This window comes from Camelus bactrianus, chromosome 16, assembly GCF_048773025.1.
Source record: "Camelus bactrianus isolate YW-2024 breed Bactrian camel chromosome 16, ASM4877302v1, whole genome shotgun sequence".
In the NCBI taxonomy this organism is placed as follows: Eukaryota; Metazoa; Chordata; class Mammalia; order Artiodactyla; family Camelidae; genus Camelus; species Camelus bactrianus.
In genome coordinates, this window is record NC_133554.1 from 47573626 (window position 1) to 47582403 (window position 8778).

General features: G+C 39.4%; 1 long non-coding RNA gene across 2 annotated transcripts; it reads right to left on the bottom strand.

The window, feature by feature from the left end:
- Positions 1-1547: 1547 nt before the first annotated feature.
- On the bottom strand, positions 1548-8025 carry LOC105063965 (uncharacterized). Of its 2 annotated transcripts, XR_012499315.1 has the most exons (4): positions 6089-8025; positions 3834-3888; positions 2391-2441; positions 1548-2101 (listed from the first exon to the last, which is right to left on the bottom strand). It is a non-coding gene; the product is annotated as an uncharacterized LOC105063965 (long non-coding RNA). The 2 variants fall into 2 exon arrangements; XR_012499314.1 differs by lacking the exon at positions 6089-8025 and having other exon boundaries at positions 3834-6072.
- Positions 8026-8778: the final 753 nt, after the last annotated feature.

Below are 8778 nucleotides of genomic sequence, written 5' to 3' on the forward strand. Positions count from 1 at the left end.
CGCTTCTCCAAGGGGAGGGTCGCACCCTGAGAGGCAAAACAATAATCCCTTGTTTGCAATAAGCCTGAGGATGTGTGGACAGCGCCTCATCCTCACAGGGACAGACACGTGTTCTGGGTATGGATTTGCCTCCCTTGCCTGAAGGGCTTCTGCTAGCACTGCCTTTCCTAGACTTAGACACTGCTGGAACGCGCAGGTCCAGGAACCAAGGAGAGGAGGTGGGAATGGCTTCTCCCACTATAACCCCTAATACTTCGCTGGAAGAATGTTCTGCTTTCCTGGCCAGTGATCTGGGGTTCAGTGGGTCCAGAGGTCCTAGTGCCCAGTGGAGAGATGTGTAGGTCAGGAAACACTATCATGGCTCTATTCAGTTGGAAGCTGAGGCTGCCCCATGGCCATCTGGGACTCCTCACGCTGCTGAAGCAATAGGTAGAGAAGGGGATCCTTGTTATGAGCTGAATATTTATGTTATCCCAAAATCCACTGGTAGGAGCCACAGTGTTATGGTATCAGGAAGTGAGGCTTTGGGAAGTAATTAGTTTCAGATGAAGTCCTAAAGGTGGAGCCCCATGATGTGTACTTATAAGAAGGGGAAGAGTCCAGAGAGCTTTCTGTCTCTTCTGTCTCTGTCTCTGTGTCTCTCCCTCTGCCAAGTGAGGATGCAGTACGAAGGCAGCCATCTGTGAGCCAAGAAGAGAGCTCTCACCAGAACCCAACCACCCTGACACCCGATCTCGGACTTCCAGCCCCAGAACTGTGAGAAATGAATGTCTGTTGTTTAAGCCACTCACACCATGGTACTCTGTTTATAGCAGCCCCAGCTATAATAGTCCCTTAACTAGGCCTTTGTGATCAATGTGACTACCGAGAGGAAAATGGCTCTGCTACTAGTGGAGGAGAAAGGAAATGTCTGGAATCCAAGGATTCTATGGGGGCACATCTTAGTGTGACCTTTGTCCCAAAGACCTGGTCAATGGGAAAGTACAGCAATCTAATAAGGACAGGACCGGAACTCAGGTCCTACAGGAATAAAGTTTTGAGTCACCCTACCAGGCATAGAGCCCTGTCCAGCTGGACGTAGGAGGAAGATGGAATATGAGATGGAAGAAGGCAGCTTTATGAACAACTTAGACCTTGTGGCCATTTGTAGGGGAAGCCTCTAACAGCTACGCTTTATGTTAACTGGAATTTTTCCCTTTTAATTTCTACCTTATATAAAGAGCGCTGGTAGTAGCTAATGGTTTTGGTAGCCCTTGATTCCTAGCTGTATACTCTTGGGCAAGTTACTTAACCTTTCTCTTATCTCTAAACTGGGATAATAAAAGTATAAGCTCATATGTTTATACAAAGATTTAATACTCAGAGCAGTGCTCAGTAGGTGCCAGCTATTATTATAATAATTATTCTTATTAACAATAGGCACGATTACATTTCATTGTAACATTAAACAAGGCAGTTCCCAAATTAAGAAAGGAAAAGTTTCCCAATATTATTATCATTCATTTCAAAGATCATTTATTGAACTACAAACACATATTTATGGGGAATGTTCCAAAATTTGGAATTAGAATGTTTTAAATCCTTCAAAATGTATTTATAAGATGTCTTTTTACAGTAGTAGTTGGCATAGTCATAATAGGACAAACATCCAAGAGAATGGTAGAAACCCTAAGTTTAGCATAATGATGACCTCTGGGAAGGAAAAGAAATTGGATTAGGGAAGGACAAAGGGCCTTAAACTATGTATTAGTTATCAATTGCTAAACCAAATTTACCCCCAAAATTTAGCAGCTTAAAACAATAAACATTTATTAATCACAGTTTCTGTGGCCCAAGAATCTGGGAGTGGTTTACCAGGTGATTCTGTTCAGATCTGTCAGGGGGAGGTTTCAGTCAAGCTCAGGCCTGGGGCTGCAGTCTTATCTGGAGGCTCAACTGGGAGAAGATCTGCCTTCCAAGCTCGCTTACCAGTTGTTGGCAGACCTCAGTTTCTCACTGGCTGTTGGCTGAAGGCTGTAGTTTCTTCCTTGCCATGGGTCTCTTATGGACATCCTGAGTGTCCTCCCACGATGGCAGCTGACTTTCCCCCAGAGTAAATTATCTTAAAAAAAGAGAATGTGCACCCACGGTGAGAGTTCAGTCTTTTTATAAACTAATCTTGGAAGTGTGTATTATCACTTACTCCATATGCTATTGGTCACTCAAAGCAGTCCTCCTACAATGTGGGAGGGGACTCCGCAGGGTGTGAGCACCTGGAAGTGGGCCTCACTGGGGGCCAGGTATCTTGGAGATTGGCTACCATCAACAGTATTTGTAATTTTTTTAATATTAAAAAAAAGAAGCATATATGGATAAGTTATTAAGATTTGATAAAACTGGGTCATACTTACACAGGTATCCATTATCTTATTCTCAGTAACTTTCTGAATGTTTGTAACATCCTGTAATAAAAAGATTTTCCCCTTAAAAATGCTCAGAGGAAGACACACCTCAAATAACAATGACAAAGAATCCCAAAGACAATTTCAAGAAACAGGCATTTTCACAAAAGTACAAGAAGAAATAGTCCTGGAGAAACAGGAAATTATAAGAAGGGAGTAGACTGAGATGAAAGAACAATGGAATAAACAACAAAAAACAGCTAGCTAGTAAAAATTCCTTATTGGAAGGAGCCAAAGGCAGGACTGATGCTACTGAAAATGAATTCAGAATGAAAAGGGAAAAGGTAAAGAGATAAAAATGATGAGCAAGAAGATAAAATACCTGGACGATACAATCAGAAGATCAGTATTAAGAAAGGAACAAAAGAATAGGAATATTTGTCAAATTCCCATGTTGAAATGGTACGGGTGTACATATAGCCATAGCTCAATATACCTGAAGCAAAATAAAGTCTTATGCACCTGACACATTTGAGGTGCTCCCTGGAAATGAGGAATACCAGTAAAATGAAGATGATGACTAGATTGATATTATTCAACAGTTTGGAAAGTTCTCATCAATGCAACACAGAAGTTATACAAATATTTGAGAGGAACATTGTAAAATGACTATAACTCAATAAAAAAAAAAGTTTAAAAAAATATTCGAGAGGAAGAGGCAAAGTATCATTATTTATAGATTATACAGTTTTCTGCTGGGAAAACCCAAGGGAATCTATGCGAAATAGTTTGGAAAATTCTGTATATACACGAATTGGGATATAATCAATAAATATGGATATATACAAATCAGTAGCTTTTCAATATACCAACCCAAACCAGTTAGAAAAAATAAAGAGAAAAAAGATCCTTTCCACACTCCCTAGGAAATAAATTTAACAAGAAATGCTTAGAGCTTGGATGAAGAAAATGATAGTATTCGGACAGAGGGAGAAGACAAAGAAATGTAGAGATATTCCATTTTCATGGCTAGAGAGACAACACATGATAGTTGTCAATTCCTTTACAAATTAATCTATATTTTAATGCAAATTTAGTGCAATTTCAATTCAATGCAAATCCTGTTGGATTTTTTTTTAGTTTAGCAGAATAATCCTAAAGTTCACTTGGGGAAAAAAAGCTCTAATAGCCAAAACAATTTTTGAAAAGAGAGCTATATTATAAGATCACTATAATTATAGTAATGTTCCAATGTGGGCGTATAGACTTGGAAATAAGTAGATGAAGTAACAGAGAAGAGTAGAAAGTCTAGAAATAGACCTACATTTATTAGGAGTTAATACTCTCCATGTTAAAGGTGACATCTCAAATTTGGGAAAGGATGGATTTATTTGCCAATTGGATTAGACAACTTTCCAGTTATTTGAGAAAAAAATAAAATTAGATTCTTACCTCATACTACATACCAAAATAATTTCCAGATGGAATCAAGATTTAACTACAAGCACTAGAAAAAAAATACACATATAAAATTTTGAGTTAGAGAAAGTTTTTGTAAGCATGACATGAAAGACACAAGAGACATTGTTAAGCAAAAGATGGATGGATTACTATACAAAATTTAAAAGTCCTATGGCCAAAAAAGTCACTCAAAGGTTTAAAACCAAACAAAATTCTGTGAGGAAATATTTGCAATATATATAGTGGACAAAGGGTTAAAATTCTTAGGCTATAAATAGCTCTTAAAATCATAAAGGAAAATACAATCGTCTTAATAAAGAGACAAAAAATACAAACAGGTCATGAACAGAAGAAATTCAAATGGCCAATAAATCTATGAAAAAATGTACAATATTACTAGCAATCAAATAAATGTGAATTAGAAGAAAGAGAACATTTAAAAAAATAAAAACTCTTCAGAATAGCAAGGATATCAAATATTGATGATTTGATATTCCACTGTGGAGAAATATGCATTATTACATGCCCACACTGAGTAATGGTCAGTGTAAGCTGACACAAGATATCTGGGGGACAGTTCAGCAATATATAGCAAAAATAGTGAAATTATTGTATCTTTTGACTCAGTAATGTAATAGTCTAGGAATTCAGCCATCAGAAATGCTCATGGAATCCTATATTTATTAAAATGAAAAGATGTTGGGAGGAGGGTATAGCTCAGTGGTCAGAGCACATGCTTAGCTCTCACAAGGTCATGGGTTTCATCCCTAGTACCTCCATTAAAGTAACTAAATAAATAAGCCTAATTACCTCCCCCCCACACACAAAAAATGAAAAGATGTTACCATAGCACTGAAATTTTAAAAACCATGTCATGACATATGTATATACCATGATCCCATTTTTATATAAAGTAATTATGTAGCATATTTACATGGACATATATGTATAGACAAAAGCCTGGAAACTGATACCAACTCAATTTGATAAATATCAAAATATTTATAGTAGTTATTTCTAGACAGCATGATTATAGTTGATTTTTTTCCTTATCTGTAATATCTAATTACTCTGCAATGATATGTGTTACTTGTATAAATGTTAAAGGCTTTTATAAAGGAATGGAAGACATCACAAAAAAAGCAATAAATTTGACTATATACACAGTAAACATTTCTTATTTAAGATATCAAAAATTAATAGCTCAAGCTACAGAACACTTCAACACCACAGAATTCCCCTCCTCCCTAATACTCCTTCCAGTCGCTACCCATCCCCAAGGATAACCATATCCTGACTTTTAAATCCATAGATTAGTTTTGCCTACTTGTGAATTTATAGGCATGAAATTACACAGTGTATACTCTTCTGGGTCAGACTTCTTTTACTTGACATCATGTTTATGAGATTCTTCTATATTTTGCTTTGGTAATTGTAGCTCATTTATTTTCATTGCTGTATAGCAATGAATATGGTTCAGGATTTTGTCCCCAGGAAGTATCTGGCAATGTCTGGAGACAATTTAAATTGGCATAACTGGAGGTGGGGGGGTGCTACTGGTATCCAGTGGATAAAACCAGGGATACTGGTCAACATCCTACAATGCACAACAAAGAATTATCTTGCCCAAAATGTCAGTAGTGCTGAGCTGGAGAAACCCTGCTCTGTAGTATTCCAGCATGTCTCAGTACATCCACTCCTCTGTTGAGGCAAAAATGGAAACAGCCTAAAATGTTCACAAATTACTAATTGCTGAAATGAGGGAAAACTATGCAGTTATGAGATTTCATATCTACAAAGATTTTATAATAATATTTTAACATTTTTCATTGAATAAAAGCTGAGTACAAGACTGTATACATGACAGGTGAAACGGGGAAGAACCTCTGTCAGGGTGTAGGATCCAAAACAGTGGGGATCCTCTGGTGGTACCTGTGTGAAAATGATGCTAAGAAAGAGCCTGGAAGGAAAAACATAGGAATGTTACAGTGATTGCTTGGGTGATGGTGGTAGTTCTTGTGTCTACTCTTTTTTTATTTTCCTTTTTTTTAAAATTTGGTAGGGGGAGGTAATTCAGTTTATTCATTTATTCTTAGAGGAGATACTGGAGATGAACCCAGGACCTTATGCATGCTAAGCAGGTGCTTTACCACTTGAACTATACCCTCCCCCCATTCCAAATTTTTAATCACAATAGTGTAGAGTGATAGGAAAATAAAATAAAGAATTAAAAAGCAGCTACTTACCCTTGTCTATGGGAGAGTCCATCTATGCAGCATTGAGGTTCTCCAGTACCAATCGGGCCTCCTTCCCTAGCGCGCCGCCCCTCTTCTTGTAGCTGGGTGGACTCACACCCTGTCTCCTGCCACCATGCCTTTGCGTGTGCCGTCCTCTCAGCCTGCAGTGCCCACCCTCCGTGGTCTGTCTGGTGAACCCCAATCATTCTTTAAACCAGAGTTTATGTGACGTCTCCTTTCTAACAGGTATAACTTTTGAATATTGTCCTTAACACTATCACTGAATGTTATTTCCTACAGCAGTCTGTGAGCCACTTGAGGGGAGGATTTATGTCCCAATATTCCAGGAGCTAGCCCGGTGCCTGTGGGAGTAAACCTGGCAGCTATCTGTGAAAGCCTGAAGAATCTGGGGAGACCCTGGTCCCAACCAAGATGGTCCTGAAATAGAACTAGAACATGACCCCGATTTACCCAAGGGGAACTAAAGCAGTTATACCATACTCTTTTTGAAGAATGATGATAACTGGTATTTCTGGCTTCTAAAACACCTGGCACATAGTGTTTTGATACCAACTGGTGGACTGCAATTCAAATCGACAGTAACAACCCAGAGTTAGCACAGACCCCACTAGTTAAAGGGCATGATCCAGAATAAGACTGCCCTCATTTCAGAGGACTGCGAACAAATTTAGATCCCTCTCAGGTTCCGCCCCTCTTTCAGGGGCCTCATTTATTTACATCAAGTTTAACGCTGTTAGCAGTTCACAGTCAGACAACAGAGTGAAAGTATTAAATTAGAAAAACAAAACACCTGAAACAATATTACAATAACAATTAAGAACAAATACCTGACAACCCTGATAGTGTGACCCACGACTGATGTATTTTCAATTAAATCCCGTATTGTCTCACTGTGTCCCCTTAGTAATACATACAGGGCCAGGCCCCCCAGATCTCCCCCTCTGTGCACCCACCACATATACACCTGCAGAGCATGACCTTTGGTATAAACATTAAACAAGTTTTAAAGAATCTGAATCATATGTTTTAAGAACAAAGTTCTATCAACCACCATGAAATATTCAAACTTATTTTTGCCAAGCGAGCATAAAACTAGGGTTTCTCCAGGGATAGTCATTAGAGAATCAGACTGCAAAGAAGGAAAAGTGTGGGGTCTACCCAGGAGGAGGGGTTCTCAGTCAGCCTGTGCATGGCAAACACACCTCTCAGTTTTGATCGTTCTCTACAACTCACAAAAGTCAGGAAAGTTCTATACTTACGATCAAAATTTTATTATAAAGGATACAAATCAGAACCAGCCAAATGAAGAGACATATAGGGCAAGATCTGGATGGTCTCAAAAGCATAGCTTCAGTGTCCTCTCTCCATGGATCCAGGTGTGTTACCCTCCTAGCATGTCAATGTGGTCACCAACCAGGAAGCTCCATTTAGTTGTCACTGGGGTTTCATCAAGCAGTCATGATGAATTAAATCACTGACTATCCGATTGAACCTAATCTCCAGCATCTCTCTGCTCCCTGGAGGTCAGGCTGGCTCAAAGTTCCAGCTCTCTAATCGCATGGCTGGTCTTTCTGGTAACTAGCTCCCATCCCGAAGCAATCACGGGGTCCTCCAAGACTTACCTTATTATCATAAACTCAGGTGTGATTCAGGAAGCTCAAGAATAATTAAGATGCTTCAATCACTTGGGAAATTCCAAGGGTTAGAAGGTCCATGCCAGGAACCTGGCACAAATTCTTTATTATACAACACACAGTAGATGCTCTACAAATATTTGCTAAGCAGAAAGATACACTCAAAATGCCAGAAATTGGCACGGAAGAGGAAGGCAGTTAGGCTCTTAGATTCTTCCACCTGAGATGTGAAAGATGGACATATTAGGCTATGAGAAACCAATACCTTTAAACATTCCAACCATATGACGAATTCCCCGGGGCTCAGGTTTAAATTACCAAGCACCCTGATGATAATTTGGCTTCCCAGGTGACTTGTTTATAGAAAGAAAATACTAGCCAGGCTGACCTGAGCATGCAGGTCTGCCTGAGTCGATGTCTCACTGTAAATTCATACAGGAGCATTTTGGTTTACATAGTTCAGTCTCTGAGCTCTTAATGCTTTCCACCATGAATATGGCTCTGAGCATGTAAGCCATATGCTGCCCAAGACCCAGCCCTGGACCCTGGCAAGTTCTTCCAGGCTGGTGCCACCCTGGAACCCTCTAGGAGCCCGTGGGAGACGTCCACTCTGCTCTCTGCCTCTACATTTCAGGGTGTGGGCTTCAGGGCATTCACAACATTCCTGCAACAGAAGAGTTTCGGGAACACCCCAAACTGGATCTGGGTGACTTGAATATAATCTCAGGCAGCTACGTCTGAGATGTGGTTGTAACTGAGAAAGCTTAAGCCTAATTAATTTTATTCCACTTGACTTAAAGGACGAATATGTGGAAGAAGGGAATGTAAGGACATCTATAAACTCTAAACTCAGAAGAACAAATTTCAGTGTTTTTCAGTCTTGGTCAGCATCTGGAGACACTGACTCTGGTGTACAAAAGCCTTGTAGTGACTAGAGGGGTATACTCCAGGAAATGGAGAATATGCTCCTCTAAAACTTGAATGAGGGCAGAGTAGCCCACCTTCAATTGCAATTCTATTTAATGCTCAATAGGCAAACTTCTG